This window comes from Macaca nemestrina, chromosome 11 (genome assembly GCF_043159975.1).
Source record: "Macaca nemestrina isolate mMacNem1 chromosome 11, mMacNem.hap1, whole genome shotgun sequence".
In the NCBI taxonomy this organism is placed as follows: domain Eukaryota; kingdom Metazoa; phylum Chordata; class Mammalia; order Primates; family Cercopithecidae; genus Macaca; species Macaca nemestrina.
The window spans coordinates 828393-850291 of record NC_092135.1 but is presented as its reverse complement, the minus strand read 5'-3'; the positions used below and the strand labels follow the sequence as shown (position 1 = coordinate 850291).

At 47.1% G+C, this 21899-nt stretch overlaps 1 protein-coding gene across 4 annotated transcripts in view; it reads right to left on the bottom strand.

The window, feature by feature from the left end:
- Positions 1–9249, bottom strand: part of LOC139357045 (pleckstrin homology domain containing B2) — a 46079-nt gene extending 36830 nt beyond the window's left edge. For all 4 annotated transcript variants that reach the window (XM_071072501.1, XM_071072502.1, XM_071072503.1 and 1 more), the window contains exon 1: positions 9114–9249. The gene's annotated coding sequence lies outside the window, so the exon portion shown is untranslated. The remainder of the gene's footprint in view (positions 1–9113) is intronic.
- Positions 9250–21899: the final 12650 nt, after the last annotated feature.

Genomic DNA, 21899 nt, shown 5'->3' with positions numbered 1-21899 from the left:
AAGGCACAGTCCCAAGAGGAAAGGTTCACTGATACTGACAACTGGGTGTTCTGTAATGAAAAAGCCAATCTTTGCCTAACCCTCTCCAGGGAAGCTCACCAAGAGATAGACTTGAAGCAAACACACAGACTTCAATCAGCTTTTCAGTACCTCTCTGAAGTAGGAATACAGAGCAAGCATCATCAGTCTGAGTGGAAAAAGATACTATTTTTCCTCTGCTCTCACATCACAACAATCAACATAGAAGACTTCTGTGACAAAATGCGTCAGGGTTTCTCCCCACATACCAAGCAAGAAATCAATTATGCAGCAAGCCCATGTGCAGTGTCGCGTGTCTATAATCCCAACACTTTAGTTGGCGAAGGTGGGGGGACCACTTGAGCTCAGGAGTTTGAGACCAGCCTGGGCAACATGGTGAAACCCCAACCATACAAAAATTAGCGGGGCATGGTGGCGGACACCTGTAGTCCCAGCTACTTTGGGGCTGAGGTAAGAGGACCACTAGAGCCTGGAATGGGGAGGTTGCAGTGAGCCATGATCACACCACTACATTCCAGCCTGGGCAAGAATGAGACCCAGTCTCAAAAAAAAAAAAAAATTTGCAGCGAACACCAACTAGATATTCTGCAATTCAACTGTCACACTATCTACCTGGAGATAGCATCAGATCCCACAGGTGAGGGCTCAGTCCCACAAGACTGCCCACCCTTCAGACACCAGCTGCAAGCCAGGGCCTCTGGAACATGTGATCAACTAGCTTCAAGTCAGTGAGAAAGAAAAGCAGCTCAGAGCAATCTGAAGAACATACAGCAGGCAAAGTGTAGAAAATGCGTCTTTAGTTACCACAGCCCCAACCATGCTCAGGGTTAACCGTGTAAAGGGACTTGGCGTTTTTTTCTATCTTCCCTTTCCTGTAGTTTCCAGACAAGCTGATAAATTACCAAGACAGTTACTACAAGTTACACAATGTGACCCTCAACCATTTTCTTCATGTTCCTGGAATGTGTGATACAAAGAACAATATACAGCCAACCTATAGTTTATGTTCAACTTAGAAACTCTCCCCGTTTTTGACCTTTAAAATCCCACTTGTAACTGTTGCTACTCGAAGCATATATTCAGGGCAACTTGAATCTATGCTTCCCAGGATGCTGTCCTCAAATCTGGCCTAAATAAACTCTCTATTTATAGTAATTTTTGCTTTAGTTCTTTCTTTAGGTCTATTAGAATTCCCATACCTCCCTGTGTTTAATTTGCTAGAGCAGCTCACAAAATTCAGGTAAACAATGACTTACATTTACCAGTTTATTACAAAGGGTATTACAAGGACACAGACGAAGAGATGCGTAGGGCAAGGTGTTAGTGTCCCGGCCTCTCCAGGCACACACCACCCTCCCTCCAGGAGCCGCCAGGTGTTCAGCTATTCCGGAAGCTCTCCAAACCCAATCCTTTTGGGTTTTTATGGAGGCTACATTACGTTAGCATGACTGATTACACCAACGGCCACTGGTGGTCAACATCACCTTGAACCCTTCCCTCCTTCCTCGAAGGCTGGGGGGCAGACATGAAAGTTCCAGCCCTCGAATGCTGCATGGGTGTTTCAGATGACCAGCCCCCAATCCTGAAGGGAGTCTGCAGTCCATCAATCAATCACTAGCACACAAAAAGACATCATTTTGGAGAGTTTAAGGATTGTATTAAATAGGAGTTGTAAGGCAGGAAATGAGGTCAAAGACCAAATAAACATTTCACAGTATCACAATCAGACATTGGAGAAAAATCTAGACCACAAAAGACAGAGATTGAAGGCCGGGCGCAGTGGCTCAAGCCTGTAATCCCGGCACTTTGGGAGGCCAAGACGGGCGGATCATGAGGTCAGGAGATCGAGACCATCCTGGCTAACACGGTGAAACCCCGTCTCTACTAAAAAAATACAAAAAACTAGCCGGGCGAGGTGGCGGGCGCCTGTAGTCCCAGCTACTTGGGAGGCTGAGGCAGGAGAATGGCGTAAACCCCAGAGGCGGAGTTTGCAGTGAGCTGAGATTGGCCACTGCACTCCAGCCTGGGCGACAGAGCGAGACTCCATCTCAAAAAACAAGAGAAAAAGATAGAGATTAAAGAAAATAAAATTTTAAAGAAAAAAACCTCACAAGAATCACAAACAATGCTCGGTACAAAAGAAAACTTCAAAAATATTACTTTACAGCCAGCCACAGTGGTTCATGCCTGTAATGCCAACACTTTAGGAGGCCAAGGCGGGTGGATGATTTGAGGTCAGGAGTTTGAGACCAGTCTGGCCAACATGGTGAAACCCCGTCTCTACTAAAAACACAAAAATCAGCCGGGCATGGTGGCAGGCTCCTGTAGTCCTAGCTACTCAGGAGGCTGAGGCAGAAGAATCGCTAGAACCAGGGAGGCAGAGGTTGCAGTGAGCTGCAATTGTGCCACTGCACTCCAGCCCAGGCAACAGAGTGAGACTCCATTTCAAAAAAAAAAAAAAAAACAAGAAAAAAAAAGAAATATTCAGAGCTCTCAATTAAAAATAACCAAAATTAAAAATTCAATACAAGAGTTGAAAAGATCAAGATGAAAGAAATCTCTCTGAAATGAAGAGTGAAAAAAAAAGACCAAGAGATGGAAAAAAAGTACAGGATGGGCCTGGGATATAAAATATTCTGCTGGCTGGGCACAGTGGCTCACACCTGTTAATCACAGCACTTTGGGAGGCCGAGGCAGGTACATCACTTGGGGTCAGGAGTTCAAGACAAGCCTGGCCAATATGGTGAAACCCTGTCTCTACTAAAAATACAAAAATTAGCCGGGCGCGGTGGCTCAAGCCTGTAATCCCAGCACTTTGGGAGGCCGAGGCGGGTGGATCACGAGGTCAGGAGATCGAGACTATCCTGGCTAACATGGTGAAACCCCGTCTCTACTAAAAATACAAAAAACTAGCCGGGCGTGGTGGCAGGCGCCTGTAGTCTCAGCTACTCGGGAGGCTGAGGCGGGAGAATGGCATGAACCCGGGAGGCGGAGCTTGCAGTGAGCCGAGATCACGCCACTGCACTCCAGCCTGGGAGACACAGTGAGACTCCGTCTCAAAAAAAAAAAAAAAAAAAAAAATACAAAAATTAGCCAGGCACGGTGGCACACACCTGTAGTCCCAGCTACTCGGGAGGCTGAGGCAGGAGAATCACTTCAACCCAAGAGACGGAGGTTGCAGTGAACTGAGATCGCACCACTGCACTCCAGCCTGGGCATCACAGCGAGACTCCATCTCAAAAAAAAATTCTCCTTATAGGAGAATTTGCTAAATGAACCACAGAGGAAAGAGCAGAGAAATCATATCATAAAGCCATTTCCCGCAACAGGATAACACATTTCTAGATTCAAAAGCTCCAATGTGTACAGCATGATGAATTTTAAAAGATCCTCCGTAAGTAGGATGACTGAAATTTCGGAACATCAGGGACAAAGAAGAGAACCTAAAAACTTCCCAAAGAAAAAAGCATATATAAAGAATCAACAATCGGCAAGGTACAGGACGTCTAGAGCAATACCTTCAAAATGTTAAGGGAAAATAGTTATTTCCAAGTCAGAATTCCATACCCAGTCAAATTATTAATCAAGGCCAGGCATGGTGGCTCTTGTCTGTAATCCCAACACTTTGGGAGGCCAAGGTGGGCGAATCGCTTCAGCCCAGAAGTTTGAGACCAACCCAGCAACACAGTGAGACACTATCTCAACAAAAAAATAAGAAGTTAGCTGGGCATAGTGGTGCACGCCTGTAGTCCCACCTACACAGGAGACTGAGGTGGGAAGATCGCTCGAGCCCAGGAGGTTGAAGCACAGTGAGCCATGAATCATCATGTCACTGCACTCCAGTCTGGGCGACAGAGTAGGACTCTGTCTTCAGCTGGCAGGGGAGGAAATTCCCAGAAAGGCAGCTGTGCAGAAGGACTAGGGAAAGGAAAAAAAAAACAGTCCAGACTGGAGAAGGACTGAGTACTACAGGGGGGAAAAAAAGTCACTGACGAATTCTCCACAAGTTTTTCACTCATTGGTGAATTGAAGAGTTTTACAAGGCAGCAAAAGTCTTCTATGATCAGAAGTCAAAAGATTACATATAAATCAAAAGCAACTTTACCATATCCACGAAAATAAAATACTTTTTTTTTTTTTTTGAGACGGAGTCTCACTCTGTCGCCCAGGCTGGAGTGCAGTGGGGCGATCTCGGCTCACTGCAAGCTCCTTCTCCCGAGTTCACGCCATTCTCCTGCCTCAGCCTCCCGCGTAGCTGGGACTACAGGCGCCCGCCACCACCCCGGCTAATGTTTTTGTATGTTTAGTAGACACAGGGTTTCACCGTGTTAGCCAGGCTGGTTTCAAACTACTGACCTCAGGCGATCCACCCGCCTCAGCCTCCCAAAGTGCTAGGATTACAGGCGTGAGCCACCGCGCCTGGCTTATTTGGTCTTTCGATCTATGTACCTGTATTATTTTGATAAATGTAAACATGTCAGCAATAACCTGAATTATCTTCAACTATACCAAAACAAAAAACCAACCTAAATTCATCTACCTACTTGAAGCTTCCAATAGTGCCCTGCTTTCGTCTTTAAATTGGGGAGAGAAATTTAGAGAGTATCTTTAGAAACCAAAAATCATAAAGCATGATTTTGGTCACATTTTGTTTTGTTTTTGTAGAGACGAGGTTTCACTATGTTGTCCAAGGTGGTCTCAAACTCCTGGGCTCAAGGCCTTCCATCTCAGCCTCCCAAAGTTCTGGGATTACAGGTGTGAGCCACTGCAGTCAGCCTATCATATGCTTTTGAAGATTCACGGAACCTAGTGTTTGGGTATAAGCTTTAGAGTTAAAAGACCTATGTTCAAATTCTGACTCAACTGGGCAAGTTACTTTTCCAAGTCTAGTTTTCTGATCTATAAAATGAGAATTCTCACCACCTACTTGACAGGATGTTTGGAAAATTGGGTGAAATAATACATAAGTATTTGGCATGATGCCTCAGTTACTAGAACTCGATAAATGGTAGCTGTTTTGACAGCAATTATTACTATTTACTACTATTATTACTCTTACTTATTTTCCCCCGACCAAAATTTGCCTAAAACATTCTAGAACAAGCTCGTCCGACTCGTGGCCCCAGCCCAGGACAGCTGTGAATGCAGCCCAATACAGATTTGTAAACTTTCTTAAAACGTTATGAGATTTTTTTGCAATTTTATTTTTTAGTGCATCAGCTATCATTAGTGTTAGTGTATTTTATGTGTAGCCTTCTTCCAATGTGGCCCAAGAAAGCCGGAAGACTGGACAGCCCTGTTCCAGAAGAAACAACGACATCAAGCTGCTTCTCAAATGGCTCAGAAGACTTCTGTTTGTTGGCCTTAGCATGCTGAATTTCACACCACTCCATAACGTATTTCTTTTTTTTTTTTTTTTTTTTGAGACGGAGTCTGCTCTGTCGCCCAGGCTGGAGTGCAGTGGCCGGATCTCAGCTCACTGCAAGCTCCACCTCCCGGGTTTACGCCATTCTCCTGCCTCAGCCTCCCGAGTAGCTGGGACTATAGGCGCCCGCCACCTCGCCCGGCTAGTTTTTTGTATTTTTTTTAGTAGAGACGGGGTTTCACCGTGTTAGCCAGGATGGTCTCGATCTCCTGACCTCGTGATCCGCCCGTCTCGGCCTCCCAAAGTGCTGGGATTACAGGCTTGAGCCACCGCGCCCGGCCTTCCATAACGTATTTCAACATTTCACTATTTATATACTGGAGCAAAATGGAATGCATAAACTAAAACTCATCAGATAAACACTAAGCCCTAGCTGTTGGTCTCCAGAGAATAAAATACCAGCAAACTAGCTGCAAAAGAACATTGTTTTTATGTCAATAAAACCTATACAAAGCTTTAAAATATAAGCCGTATTCAACAATTTAAATTATTTTAAATTTGAATTTGTATCTCCTTGAAAGCATTGAATCGAAACAGACAACAGATGGACAAAAAATACCACCTTTGGAATCTGACAGTTCTAAGCCTGAAGCCTACTTTGCCTTCTACTCACTAGTATGACCTTGATCAAGATTCTAAACCTCTCTAAGCCTCAGTTTTCTTACCTGTATGACAAGGCACAACCAATTACTTCATGGGGTTATTGTGACAATTAAAGGAGATATGTCCAAACAGCCCTGTAGTAGATTGTCCAGAAATGAGAACTGGCCAGGCGCGGTGGCTCACGACTGTAATTCCAACACTTTGGGAGGCCGAGGCAGGTGGATCACCTGAGGTCAGGAGTTCGAGACCAGGTTGACCAACATAGTGAAACCCCATCTCTACTAAAAATACAAAAAATTAGCCAAGGATGGTGGCGTATGCCTGTAATCCCAGCTACTTGAGGGGGCAGGACTCCCTTGAACCCGGGAGGCAGAGGTTGCAGTGAGCCAAGATTGCGCCATTGTACTCCAGCCTAAGCAACAAGAGTGAAACTCCCTCTCGAAAAAAAAAGTGAGAACTGCTACAATAACATTACTATTTTGTTCGAAAAGCTGGAATTCAGGTTTAACTGTCTACAACTCCTCATGATATCCCAGTTCTCTAGCTTTCTTTAGCTATAAAAGTGGCTTCCTTAAGAAAAAGGAAGAAAACTCATCTCTGTTTTTCGAGGACAACAATGGACAGTCAAAGAGATGTCACAGGTACATTCCGAAACAGAAGGGAAGGAAGGTTACGCGGCCCATCATCAGGTAGAGGTCAGTCCCCATGTGACACTGGCCCTTTCCAGTTGGGAACCACTTCTTGACAACAAGCCTAATTCCAGCACCATCAAAGGGCAGACAGGCCAAGAAAGCAAAGAGGCAAGAAAGTCCAACTTTCGGCCGGGCGCGGTGGCTCAAGCCTGTAATCCCAGCACTTTGGGAGGCCGAGACGGGCGGATCACGAGGTCAGGAGATCAAGACCATCCTGGCTAACACGGTGAAACCCCGTCTCTACTAAAAATACAAAAAAAAAAATTAGCCGGGCGTGGTGGCGGGCGCCTGTAGTCCCAGCTACTCGGAGGCTGAGGCGGGAGAATGGCGTGAACCCGGGAGGCGGAGCTTGCAGTGAGCCGAGATCGCGCCACTGCACTCCAGCCTGGGAGACACAGCGAGACTCCATCTCAAAAAAAAAAAAAAAAAAAAAAAAAGAAAGTCCAACTTTCTGTTTCCATGATCCACTGTGGAAGCAAATATACAACCAACAAAACAACGGGGTCAATGAGCCCCCACTTTGGGGGCATTTTTAACAGTGTGTTTTGCAGTTTTTGGTAGTTAGTGTTATTAATAAGGTATCTTCAATTTCCTTAGACAAACAGTAAGAAGACAGGCAGAGAAAAGGAGAAAGAAAAATATTAATGCAAGCTGAAAAGCATAAGCAACGCTTTCAGAAAGAGCTGAGAAAAACCTCCACCTTCCCAAGGACTAACACAAGAGTATCTGTCCTCTCTATACCACTGCTGTACACATTTAATCAACTCAGTCCTTGAGCATATCAGGAAATTTACTTACAGAATGTCCCAACGCCTTTAAAATATAATGCTAGCAAAGAACTGCTGTCAGGTTCTGAGTTCTTTTCTGTAGCCTTCTTCAATAAGCATTTACTGACCACCTACAAAGCGCCAAACACTATGCTGTTTATTAGGGAAACCCTACAACACAGTTTGATTCTTGTCCTCAGGGAGATCAGTACAAATGGGGAAGAGTCGAGTAAAGAGATCACCACCACAGAGAGTAAACACCAGGCACAAAGGAAGCCCAGACAAGCTCCAGTCCTATCAATATCCAGCCAACTAGCCCACGGTTAGGAACTTTCTGAACCTAGTGAACACTCTTGAGCGCACCTGAACCAGTCACAGCAGTATTCCCACACACCCACAGGTTCTTAGGCAGACACACCCACTGCATGGACACAGACGCACAGCTGTGTCTGCGCGTACATGTTTTCATTCAACAAATATTGAGGGCCATACTAAACGCAGTTAACAGTGCCAGCTCGGATCCTAATTCCTCATGTGACTTCGGACAAGTCACTTCCTGCATTGGTACTGGTTCTATCAAAGGCCACAGAAGACCTTGGAATATTCCTCCCCTCAGCTGTCAGCCCTCCTCCATCGGTGCTGGTTCCACCCTTTCCTAAGCACTAAAAATTTAAAGGCTGAGACCATGAGTCAGTATTATTTTGAAATAACCGTGTTCTCCTAAATGTTTACAGTGACCACAGCACCTCATTCCTTTCTTCCACTCACCCTGACACATCGGAAATTTACTATTCGCTCATTTACGAAGCCTTTTCTACGTGAACCAGTCTACATTTGAGATTTAAGCAAGGGGAGGGAGCGGGGGGGGGGGGATCCCTATGCAAATCACTGACCTCCGGAGATTTCTATCTAGTTGAGTAAGAGAAACAAACACGAACAGAGATATGTAAGATAACTTACACTGCAAGGCCAAAAGCAGGTGAAATGAAGCGGGGGCGGACCGCACCGCGAGGGTAAAGCCTCGATGCCCCCCAGGACTTAAGGTGGGGAGACCTCTGGGCAGGAGAACTGAGAAGGCAAGTTCCCCGGAGCAGAGGGAGCAGGAGGGGTGGAGATCGGACGCCAGAAGACCCCAGGTGGGGGGGCCGCAGCAGGTCCCGACAGTCAGACGCGTGGGACACTCCCGAGCGGCCAGAAAGGATGCAAGGCGGAGGCGGCAGTTGAGAAAGGGAGAGGGTCCGCAGGGCCGGAGGGGAGGGGCTCGGGGAAAGGCCCGGAGGGGGACGCCCGGGAAGCGACGGCAGGGGGCCCGAAAGACGGGGGGGGCCCACTGGGAGGGCTCCCGGACGGGCTGCTCCATGGGAGGCTGAGAGGGCGGACCTGGGAAGGGCAGCGGTCCAGGGAGGCCGGAGCACCCGTGGCCAGGCGCCTCAGGGGTAATTAGGAAGTGGGGACGCTGGGGAGGTGGCGCGGTGCGGGGTCCCCTCGGAGGAGCGCGAGGCTGGGCGGCGCTAAGGGAGAATCTGGAGGGGCGCGGGCTAGAGGGGAAACGAGCTAGGGTCGTCCAGACCAAACAGAGACACTGACCTGCGAACCAGAGCGGACAACTGCAACACGCCGCGACAGCTGCTCGCGTCCCAGCCTTCGACTGCCGCACGTCCGGCGTCCTGGCCGCCGAGCTGACGTCACGCCGCGGCGCGCATGCGCGGCGGGCCCCGGCGGGTGGGGCGGGGTGTCTGGGTGGTTTCCCGAGAAACGGGGCTGGAGGAGGCGGTCGGTGTGGGTCTCCCAGGAGGTCGGCGCTTCCACTACAAGGAAGTGTTACCGAGTGAGATCCCGCCTTAAAAATCTAAAAATCAAAAAAAAAAAAGAATTGTTAGCACCCTAATCTTGGTTTCTAAATACCGCTCTCTAAAAACAGGGCCAAGGCCTGTTTGAGAATCGCTTGAGCCCAGGAGTTCAAGACCAGCCTGGGCAACACAGTGGGACACTTTCTCTACAAAAAAATAAAAATAAAAAAATTAGCCTGGCGTGGTGGCTTGCATCTGTAGTCCCAGCTGCCTGAGAGGCTGAGCGGGAAGCTTCACTAGCACCCAGGAGGTCAAAGGTGCAGTGAGCCATGATTGTGTCACTGCACTCCAGGTTGAGCAAAAGTATGAGACCCTGCTTAAAAAAAATAATAATTACAGGCGTGAGCCACCGCGCCCAGCCAAATAAAAGTAATATTTTAATAAAGTTCAGAGAAATGAGAGATATTTAATATTTTAATATTTTATGTAATATTTTAATAAAGCCTTAGAGAAATGAGCAACTCTAGGACCCGGGCTCAGAAAGCTCTAGCTGAGCCAGGAGCGTTTTGTAGGCCAGAAGCTCGAAGTGCTCAAAAAACGGAAGGACCGGGCGTCCAAGGGCTCAGGGATCTACCCAGAAAGCTCCCGGGGACCACACCTGGTACAATTTGAGCAGCAATATAAAGTACATTGCATTAAGTTATAACCTAGAGTATAAAACATCCCAGAGCCCGTGCTGATATAAATACCTGATTAAATAAATGAAGGAGAAGGGATAATCTTCCTTGCAGAGGAATTCTAATAATACCTCATCCAGAGGGGTGTGGTAATCCGTCTGCACCCACCCCGAGTGTGGCCAGTGCCTGGGGACGCCCTTTCCAAGAGCACAGTGTGGAAAGGGCTGTAACTTCACAGCGGAGGCACTCCACGTGAAAATCAAAGTGACTAGTCACTGCATTTGCCCTTGACAAGATGTGATTTAAAAAAAAAAAAAAAAAAGTGAGCTCAGTCTAACTGAAAGATAAACATCAGACAAATCTCATTTGTGGGATATTCCTCAAAACACCTCACCAAAACTCCTCAAACTATCAAGGTAATCAAAAGCAAGAAAAACACTGAGAAACTGTCATATGCAACATGGTGATGTAGCTAGGATATAAACTTCATATAAAAGTTTAAGTTTAGGTAATAGTTTTTAGTTTTGACAAATGTGTAATGGTTAACGTTAGGAGAAATTGTGTGAAGGGTATACTAGCTTTGTAACTTTTTTGTAGTCTAAAATTATTCAAAATGAAAAGTTGGGGGTTTTAAGACAATAGAGGGAAAAGAAACGTTGGCCAGTTGAAGTGGTTGATGCCAGTAATCCCAGAGCTTTGCGAGGCAGAGGCAGGAGGATTACTTGAGGCCAGAAGTTTGGCCTATAATCAAGCCACTGCATTCCAGCCTAGCAGGGGTTGGGGGCTGGTGCAGGAGTACTGCCTGGAAAGAGGCTTGAGAGATCCTCCTGGCAACCCCACTCCTGGGGTGCTGAAAATGTTCTATACATTGATCTGAATGGTGGGTACGTGTGTGTTAAGTAAAACTTTACCAAGCTGAACACTATACTTAAGATTTGGCCGGGCGCGGTGGCTCAAGCCTGTAATCCCAGCACTTTGGGAGGCCGAGGCGGGCGGATCACGAGGTCAGGAGATCGAGACCATCCTGGCTGACACGGTGAAACCCCGTCTCTACTAAAAAATACAAAAAACTAGCCGGGCGAGGTGGCGGGCGCCTGTAGTCCCAGCTACTCGGGAGGCTGAGGCAGGAGAATGGCGTGAACCCGGGAGGCGGAGCTTGCAGTGAGCTGAGATCCGGCCACTGCACTCCAGCCTGGGCGGCAGAGCGAGACTCCGTCTCAAAAAAAAAAAAAAAAAAAAAAATTTGTGGCTGGGCGCGGTGGCTCAAGCCTGTAATTCCAGCACTTTAGGAGGCCGAGACGGGCGGATCACCAGGTCAGGAGATCGAGACCATCCTGGCTAACACGGTGAAACTCCGTCTCTATTAAAAATACAAAAAACTAGCCGGGCATGGTGGTGGGCACCTGTAGTCCCAGCTACTTGGGAGACTGAGGCAGGAGAATGGCGTGGACCCGGGAGACGGAGCTTGCAGTGAGCCGAGATCTGGCCACTGCACTCCAGCCTGAGTGACAGAGCCAGACTCCATCTCAAAAAAAAAAAAAAAAAAAAAAAGATTTGTACATTTTTGGCCAGGCACGGTGACTCACGCCTGTAATCCCAGCACTTTGGGAGGCTGAGGCGGCTGGTCACCAGGTCAGGAGATTGAGACTATCCTGGCTAACACGGTGAAACCCCATCTCCACTAAAAATACAAAAATTAGCTGGGCGTGGCAGCGGGCACTTGTAGTCCCAGGTACTAGGGAGGCTGAGGCAGGAGAATGGCATGAACCTGGGAGGCGGAGGTTGCAGTGAGCCCAGAGCACGCCACTGGACTCCAGCCTGGGCGACAGAGAGAGACTCAGTCTAAAAATAAATAAATAGATTTGTACATTTTTCTGTGTATAAATTATATCTAAATTTAAAAGGGAAAAAACTTTAAAAAAAAAAAAAAAAAAAACTTTGGAAGAGCCCTATTGTTATTGGTCTTCAAAACCCCCAATTCTGCCAGTCAGGGCCCCTGTCTTAACCCAGCTCCTCTCTGGGGAAAATAAAAAAATGCAGGGTAAGGAGTCCTGTGATGCCTGCAATCCCATCTTTTGCAAGATATTATGGCTTAGTCAACACAAGAGTTTGGAGATTGGTATCACGTGGGGTTCTTCCTGGTTCTGCTGCTCCTGGATGAGCTTGGGTAAATTGCCTGACATCACCAAGCCTCTTGACCAGCCCTCATTAAGGCTATACTAGCCCTGACCACCTTCAGGGTGAGTCTTAGGGATCTTTCAGGGTTTGAGTTTGGAGTATCCAAAAATACACTAACATATTCGCTCTGAGTGATGGGACTGTGGATGACATTTATTTTTTCTACTTTTCTGCATTTTCCAAATTTTTTTTCATGAATATGTATCACTTCAACAACAGGAAAAAGTAATATTTGAGTCTGGGTGTGATGGCTCTTACCTATAATCCCAGCACTTTGGGAGGCCAAGACAGGAGAATCACTTGAGCCCAGGAGTTCAAGACCAGCCTGGGGCTGGGCGCGGTGGCTCAAGCCTGTAAACCCAGCACTTTGGGAGGCCGAGATGGGCGGATCACAAGGTCAGGAGATCGAGACCATCCTGTCCAACCTGGTGAAACCCCGTCTCCACTAAAAAATACAAAAAACTAGCCGGGCGAGGTGGCGGGCGCCTGTAGTCCCAGCTACTCGGGAGGCTGAGGCAGGAGAATGGCATGAACCCGAAAGGCGGAGCTTGCAGTGAGCTGAGATCTGGCCACTGCACTCCAGCCTGGGCGACAGAGTGAGACTCCGTCTCAAAAAAAAAAAAAAAAAAAAAAAAGACCAGCCTGGGCAACACAGTGGGACACTTTCTCTACAAAAAAATAAAAATAAAAAAATTAGCCTGGCGTGGTGGCTTGCATCTGTAGTCCCAGCTGCCTGAGAGGCTGAGAGGGAAGCTTCACTAGAACCCGGGAGGTCAAGGGTGCAGTGAGCCATGATTGTGTCACTGCACTCCAGGTTGAGCAAAAGTATGAGACCCTGCCTCAAAAAATAATAATTACAGGCGTGAGCCACAGCGCCCAGCCAAAAAAAAGTAATATTTTAATAAAGTTCAGTTTAAATGGATGTTCCAGGACCTGGAGGAGGGAGTGTCCCATAACAAGTTTTCTGATTCAGTGAAACTGGCTTTCTGGACTGGGCGTGGTGGCTCACGCCTGTAATCCCAGCACTCTGAGAGGCAGAGGCAGGGGGATCACGAGGTCAGGAGTTCAAGACCAGCCTGGCCAACATGGTAAAACCCCATCTCTACTAAAAATACAAAAAAATCAGCCAGGCGTGGTGGTGGGCACCTATAATCCCAGCTACTCAGGAGGCTGAGGCAGGAGAATCGCTTGCACCCAGGAGGCAGAGGTTGCAGTGAGCTGAGATAGCACCACCGCACTCCAGCCTGGGTGACTGAGTGAAACTCCAACTCAGAAAAGAAAAAAAAAAAAAAAAAAAAACTGGCTTCCTGTTCATGTTTATTGAGAAGAGGCCAGGGGAAAGAAGGCTGGGTGCAGGTGAGGACGCCTGCTTTCCAGCCCCCCATCTGCCTGTCCTGAGTGGGCAGCCTCTTGTCTGAAAGTGAGAGGGGGACGTCCAGGAGTTCCAAGAGTTGCACTGGGACTCTGTACCCATCAGTGGCCTGCCTCTATGGGCCTCACCTGGCTCAAACCAAATCACCTGCTGCTAAGCCCCACTCCGTTTTTGCCCAATTTCTAGTATGCATTTCTTTACTAAAGAATGTAAAGTGAGAAGTTCTGCTGGTTAAAAAAGAAATTCCAGGCCAGGCACAGTAGCTCACACCTGATATCCCAACATTGGGATGGCCGAGGAAGAAGGATCGCTTGAGGCCAGAAGTTCAAGACCAACCCGGGCAACATAGTGAAACAAAATATACAAAAACATAAGTAAATTAAAAAAAAAAAAAACTCCAAATACAACATGAAATAAAATGCCGTGTCTCCCCTGCTATACCCCACATAATTGGGAATGCGGAGCTTCCAAGGAATAGGAGATAACAGGCACTCTTTCTTTACTTTTTCTTTCTTTCTTTCTTTCTTTTTTTTTTTTTTGTTGAGACAGAGTCTCGCTCTGTTGCCCAGGCTGGAGTGCAGTGGCGCGATCTTGGCTCACTGCAAGCTCCGCCTCCCAGGTTCACAGCATTCTCCTGCCTCAGCCTCCGGAGTAGCTGGGACTACAGGCGCCTGCCACCTTGCCCGGCTAATTATTTGTATTTTTAGTAGAGAGGGGGTTTCACCGTGTTAGCCAGGATGGTCTCAATCTCCTGACCTCATGACCTCATGATCCAACCGCCTCAGCCTCCCAAAGTGCTAGGATTACTGGTGTGAGCCACCGTACCCAGCCGAAATTTTTTATATGTATAAAAGTAGCCAAGGTGGCACTTAGGGTGGAACAGTAGGATTTCAGCTGCCCCATGATGTTTACCAACACCCAGATTCATCCCAAACAGATACACAGCACTAGGGAGAACAGCAGGGGCAAGCAATGCAGAGTGCAGCCTAGGAAGCCGTTCCAGCATGCTGGTTGCACCTTTGCTTCTCCTATACAGAAATTCTGGAACTGCCTTTTGGGGTGGGAAATAATGAGTTTTTGCATGCCTAAATTGTACTTCATTTTGCCCTCAACATCTACTAAGAAGCCATGGCTTTCTTCAGACAGTGGAATCCCCTCCCCTCCCCTCCCCTCCCCTCCCCTCCCCTCCCCTCCCCTCCCCTCCCCTCCCCTCCCCTTTTTTCTTCTTTTTTTTGAGACGGAGTTTCACTCTTGTTGCCAAGGCTGGAGTGCAATGGCTCGATCCTGGCTCACCGCAACCTCCGCCTCCCAGGTTCAAGTGATTCTCCTGCCTCAGCCTCCCGAGTAGCTGATACTACAGGCATGCGTCACCACACCCGACTAATTTTGTATTTTTTGTAGAGACAGGGTTGCTCCAGATTGGTCAGGCTGGTCTCAAACTCCCAACCTCAGGTGATCCCCCCAGCCCCGGCCTCCCAAAATGCTGGGATTACAGGCATGAGCCACCACGCCCAGCCAAAGACAGTGGAACCCATTTCTTTTGAGGATAGTAGCTGGGGTTTTGCCCGCTATAAACAGGAAGCTGCCCATGCATATAAGAATGAGGAAATGAAAAGGGGCACAGCTGTGGTACATACAGCCTTGCAGTTTCTCTCCCCCTTCACTCCCTGCTTTGGGTTGCAGCCTTTTCTGCCTATTTCAACCATCCACAGGAAAATGAGTGCCCTTTCTCCTCCAGCCCACCTGAGCCTCTACTGCTACTTCAGTCTGGCGTGTTGCTTATTTACTGTTGAACATCTGTCACCTATTTCACAGGCATCTATGGAGGAACAAAATGAGTTCTTGGACTCCCATTTTGAATCCAAAGCCCTGAACCCCAAATACTTTCTGTTTGTTTTTTGTTTGTTTGTTTTTGAGATGGAGTCTCGCTCTGTTGCCCACGCTGGAGTGCAGTGGAGTGATCTCGGCTCACTGAAACCTCTGCCTCCTGGGTTCCAGCGATTCTCCTGCCTCAGCCTCCTGAGTAGCTGAGACAACAGGTGCACACCACCATACCTGTCTAATTTTTGTATTTTGTAGTAGAGACAGAGTTTCACCATATTGGCCAGGCTGGTCTCGAACTACTGACCTTGTGATCTGCCCGCCTCAGCCTCCTAATGTGCTGGAATTATGGGCGCGAGCCACTGCGCCTGGCCTTTCTCTTTTTTTATTTCTTAAGACAGGGTCTCACTCTGTTGCACAAGCTAGAGTACAGTGGCATAAACACGGCTCACTGCAGCCTTGAACTCTAGGGCTCAAGCGATCCTCTCACCTCAGTCTCCAGAGTAGCTGGGACTACAGCGTGTGCCACCACACCCAATTAATTGTTTTTAAATTAAATTTAATTTTTTAAAAATAGAGACAGGGTCTCATTATATTGCTCAGGCTGGTCTTCAACTCCTGGACTCAAGTGATCCTCCTGCCTCGGCCTCCCAAGGTGCTGAGATTACAGGCATGAGCCACCACACCCAGCCCCGATCTAATTTTTTTATTTTTTGTAGTGATGGCGGGGGTCTCCATATATTGCCCAGGTTGGTCTCAAACTAACTGAAGGGAGAGAGCCGGGAAGGCCAGCAGCATAGTGCTATACGGCATGTCCACAGGCAGGTACAATAGATGCAAGGAGCCTCAAAGGCGTATAATAAAGTCATTAGGAAGGAATGCATTTTTTTGTTGTTGTTGTTGTTGTTTGAGACAGAGTCTTGCTCTGTCTCCCAAGCTGGAGTGCAGTGGCGTGATCTCAGCTCACTGCAAGCTCCGCCTCCTGGGTTCATGCCTCAACCTCCTGAGTAGCTGGGACTACAGGCGCCCGCCACCACACCTGGCTAGTTTTTTGTTAACCAGGATGGTCTCGATCTCCTGACCTTGTGATCCGCCCGTCACAGCCTCCCAGAGTGCTAGGATTACAGGCATGAGCCACCGTGCCCTGCCTGCATTTTGTTTTTTTTGTTGTTGTTTTTTGTTTGTTTGTTGAGACAGAGTCTCCCCCTGCCTGCCCAGGCTGAAGTGCAGTGGCGCGATCTCATCTCACTGCTAGCTCAGCCTCCCGGGTTCAAGGGATTCTCCTGCCTCAGACTCCTGAGTATCTGGGATTACAGGTGCCTGCCACCACGCCCGACTACTTTTTTGTATTTTTAGTAGAGACGGGGTTTCACCATGTTGGCCAGGCTGATCTCGAACTCCTGACCTCGTGATCTGCCCATCTCGGCCTCCCAAAGTACTGTGATTACAGGCGTGATCCACCGCGCCCGGCAGGAATGCATTTTGATCATACATTCCCTTTGTTTTTAATATTAAATTTACACAATATAATTTTTAATATTGGCTGCATTTCACAAATCGCTTACAAAATTCCTGTAAATTTGTCCTTTGGCTTACGCTAGTGGCCCCAGCATATCCCTGAGCTTGTTTAGCTGTTCTAATGATAGATGCATGAATGCTTTCCTGTTTGAGGCTATTATCAATAAAACAGTAATGAACATTTCTGTACAAGTCTTTGCATGGATATATGATTGCAATCCTCTTTGGTACAATTTGCTGAGTGATAAGAGAGATGTGTAGTTTTTTGTTGTTTGTTTTCGTTTTTGTTTTGTTTTGCTTTTTTCAGATAGAGTCTCGCTCTGCTGCCCAGGCTGGAGTGCAATTGCATGACGTCAGCTCACTGCCAGCTCTGTCTCCCAGATACAAGCGATTCTCCACCCTCAGCCTCCCGAGTAACTGGGATTACAGGTGCCCATGACCACGCCCAGCTAATTTTTGTATTTTTTATCAGAGACGGGGATTCACCATGTTGGCCAGGCTGGTCTCAAATTTTTGACCTTTGTTTTAAGACACAGACTTGCTTTGTCACCCAGGCTGGAGTGCAGTAGCACCATCATAGCTCACTGCAGTCTCCACCCACTGGGCTTGACAATCCTCTCTCCTTACTCACCCCCTACCAGTAGCTGGGACTACAGAGTGCAACACCACATCCAGCTAATTTTTGTTTTGTTTTTTGGAGACAGAGTCTCACTGTTCTGTGTCACCCAGGCTGGAGTGCAGTGATGTGATCTCGGCTCACTGCAACCTCTGCCTCTTGGATTCAAGCGATTCTTCTGCCTCAGCCTCCCCAGTAGCTGGGACTACAGGTGCACAGCACCACTCCTGGCTAATTTTTGTATTATTAGTAGAGATGAGTTTCACCATGTTGGCTAGGCTGGTCTTGAACTCCTGACCTCAGGTGATCCACCCACCTCGGCCTCCCAAAGTGCTGGAATTACAGTTGTGAGCCGCCGCACCCAGTCTGTATTTTTTTTTTTTTTTTTTTTTTTTGTAGAAACGGGGCTCTTGATATATTACCCAGGGTGATTTCAAACTCTTGGGCTCAAACAATCCGCCCACCTTGGTCTCCCAAAGTGTTGGAATTACAGGCTTACAGGCGTAAGACACTGTACCTGGCCAATGTTTGTTTGTTTATGTATTTTTTTAGAGACAGAGTCTCGCTCTGTCACCCAGGCTGAAGTGCAGTGGCGTGATATTGGCTCACTACAACCTCTGCCTCCCAGGTTCATGCGATGCTCCTGCCTCAGCCTCCTGAGTAGCTGGGATTACAGGTGCCTGCCACAACGTCCAGCTAATTTTTGTATTTTTAGTAGAGACGAGGTTTCACCACATTGGCTAGGCTGGTCTGGAACTCCTGACCTCAAGTAATCTGCACGCCTCAGCCTCCCAAACTGCTGTGATTACAGGCTTCAGCCACCACACCAGGCCGGATGTTTAGTTTCTTTTTTTTTTTTTTTTGAGAAGGAGTCTCACTCTGTCACCCAGGCTGGAGTGCAGGGCGCGATCTCGGCTCACTGCAAGCTCCGCCTCCCGGGTTCACGCCATTCTCCTGTCTCAGCCTCCCAGTAGCTGGGACTACAAGTGTCCGCCACCACGCCCGGCTAATTTTTTGTATTTTTTAGTAGAGACGGGGTTTCACCGTGTTAGCCAGGATGGTCTCGATCTCCTGACCTCATGATCCGCCCGCCTCGGCCTCCCAAAGTGCTGGGATTACAGGCGTGAGCCACCGCGCCTGGCCTTAGTTTCTTTATTTTTACTTTTATTTTTTTGAGACGGAGTCTCGCTCTGTCACCCAGGCTGGAGTGCAATGGTGCAATCTCGGCTCACTGCAAGCTTCGTCTCTCAGGTTCACGCCATTCTCCTGTCTCAGCCTCCCGAGTAGCTGGGACTGGAATGAGACCACCACTTCTCCTGCTGTACTTCCCAGCTTCTCCCTCACCTCCCCTTTTCCCTAGTTTATAAGACAGGAGAGAAGGGGGAAAGTAAAAAGTTGGAAAGAAACAAAAGTAAGATCAATAGGTAGACGACCTTGGTGTCACCACCTGGCCCTTGTGGTTAAAATAATAATAATAATAATAATAATAATAATAATAACCCCTGACCAAAACTACTGGTGTTATCTGTAAATTCCAGACATTGTATGAGAAAGCACTATAAAACTTTTTGTTCTGTTAGCTGATATATGTAGCCCCAGTCACATTCCTCACGTTTACTTGACTTATCATGACCTTTTCACGTGGACCCCTTAGAGTTGTAAGCCCTTAAAAGGGCTAGGAATTTCTTTTTTGGGGAGCTCGACTCCTAAGATGCGAGTCTGCCAACGCTCCCGGCTGAATTAAAAAATCTCTTCCTTCTTTAATCCGGTGTCTGAGGAGTTTTGTCTGCGGCTCGTCCTGCTACGGGACCACAGGCGCCTGTCACCACACCCGGCTAATTTTTTTTTTTTTGTATTTTTAGTAGAGATGGGGTTTCACCATGTTAGCCAGGATGGTCTTGATCTGACATCACGATCTGCCCGCCTCCACCTCGGATGTTTAGTTTCATAAGAAATGATTAGAACTTTATCCAAAGTGATTATACCATTTTACTCCCATCAAAAATATATGAGATTTTCTTCTTATTATTATTTTTCTGAGACAGAGTCCCACTCTGTTGCTAGGCTGGAGTGCAGTGGCATGATCTCGGCTCACTGCAACCTCCACCTTCCGGGTTCAAGCGATTCTTCTGCCTCAGCCTCCTGAGTAGCTGGGACTACAGGCATGCGCCACCAGGCCCGGTTAATTTTTTTGTATTTTCAGTAGAGACGGGGTTTCACCGTGTTAGCCAGGATGGTCTCCATCTCCCGACCTCATGATGCGCCCACCTCAGCCTCCCAAAGTGCTGGGATTACAGGTGTGAGCCACCATGCCTGGCTGAGATTTTTATTTATTTTTTAATTTAATTTTAGAGTAGGTAATTTATATATTCACCTGGTGCAAAAATTAAAAAAAAACCAAACATGAAAATTATCTTTCTCACATCTGTCCCCTATCTGCTCAGGGCCCACTTTTTTTCCCAGTGTTATCACAGATAATCGTTACCGGTAGATTTTTGGCTATTTTTTGGTATTTCTGTAAATGTAAATAAATACAGATATATTTTTTCATTTCTACCTTTTTTTTTTTTTTTTTTTTTTTTTTTGAGGCGGAGTCTCGCTCTGTCGCCCAGGCTGGAGTGCAGTGGCGCGATCTCGGCTCACTGCAAGCTCCGCCTCCCGGGTTCCCGCCATTCTCCTGCCTCAGCCTCCCGAGTAGCTGGGACTACAGGCGCCGCCACCACGCCCGGCTAATTTTTTTTGTATTTTTAGTGGAGACAGGGTTTCATTGTGTTAGCCAGGATGGTCTCGATCTCCTGACCTCGTGATCCGCCCATCTCGGCCTCCCAAAGTGCTGGGATTACAGGCTTGAGCCACCGCGCCCGGCCCATTTCTACCTTTTTATGTAACATTCTTACACACAGTTCCATACTTGGTTTTTTTCATTGAAAAGTCTACCTTGGAGATATTTTCATTTCAGTACACACAAAGTTTCCCCATTTCTTTTTCAAGTTATAGGCTATTTCACTGCAAGATAAACCAGAGTTTACTCAGTCATTTCCCTAGGTGTGGACACTAGGATTTGTTTCCAGTATTTTGCTACTATGCACAATGCTGCAATTAATAGGCGTGAACTCATTTCATTTCACACATCTGTGAGTATCTCTGTAGGCAAACTGCCAGACGTGCAGTTGTTGAATAAAACATTGTGTATTCATTTTGACACACATCATCAGATGATCCCCTTTCCCATCCAGCAATGTCTGAGTGCCAGCTTCCTGGCAGCCTTATCAATAGCATTGCCAATTTTTTGGATGGTTGCCAATCACAGTGAACACTGCTGTCTCAAAGAGTTTTAACTTGCATTGGTCTTTATAGAAGTGAGATTGGATATTTTTCATATGACTAACAGCCAGGCTTAGTCCTTTGCTGTGAACTCTAATTTTTCTATTGGGTGCTAGGGCTTTTTATTGTTGACTTCTGGAAGCTTTTGGAATATTAAAGAGATTAGCTTTGTCTATTTACATGAGTTGGGACTATTTCTTCCTTGTTAATCATTTATCTTTTGACTTTGCTTATGGTGCTTTTTGCCGGCCAAAGCTTTTGACAGTCATGACTTCTGGATTTCGAGTAATACGTAGAAAGGCCCACTTTACTCCAATACTAAAAAGGAATTTCCCCATGTTTTCTTCTTGTCCTTTTATGATTCCATGGTTACACATTTATATATATATATATATATATTTTTTTTTTTTTTTGAGACGGAGTCTTGCTCTGTCGCCCAGGCTGGAGTGCAGTGGCAGCAATCTCAGCTCACTGCAACCTCTGCCTTCCGGATTCAAGAGATTCTCCTGCCTCAGCCTCCTGAGCAGCTGGGATTACAGATGTGTGCCACCACCCCCAGCTAATTTTTGTATTTTTAGTAGAAACGCTTTTTCACTATGTTGGCCAGGCTGGTCTTGAACTCCTGACCTTGTGATCTGCCCACCTCCGCCTCCCATAGTGCTGGGATTACAGGCATGTCAGCGCGCCCAGCTGTTTTTATTTTATAAACGACTGAAAAAAGACCAGAGCCAGGCCTCCTCCCTTCCGTCACTAATCCTTATTGCAATAACTCCCTCCTTTGTCATCCTGTACCTAGCTCAGACCAGACGACACCCCAAACACAAACACCAAGACACGCACCTCTTTAATATGAAATAATAAACATACCTCCCCCCAGAGACCCCCTGAACTAATCAAATCATTGTAACTATATACTAAGCTTTACATAAAAATACTAACATTTGGCCGAGCGCGGTGGCTCACACCAGTAATCCCAGCACTTTGGGAGGCCGACGTGGGTGGCTGACCTGAGGTCAGGAGTTCGAGACTAACCTGACCAACATGGAGAAACCTCGTCTCTACTAATAACACAAAAAT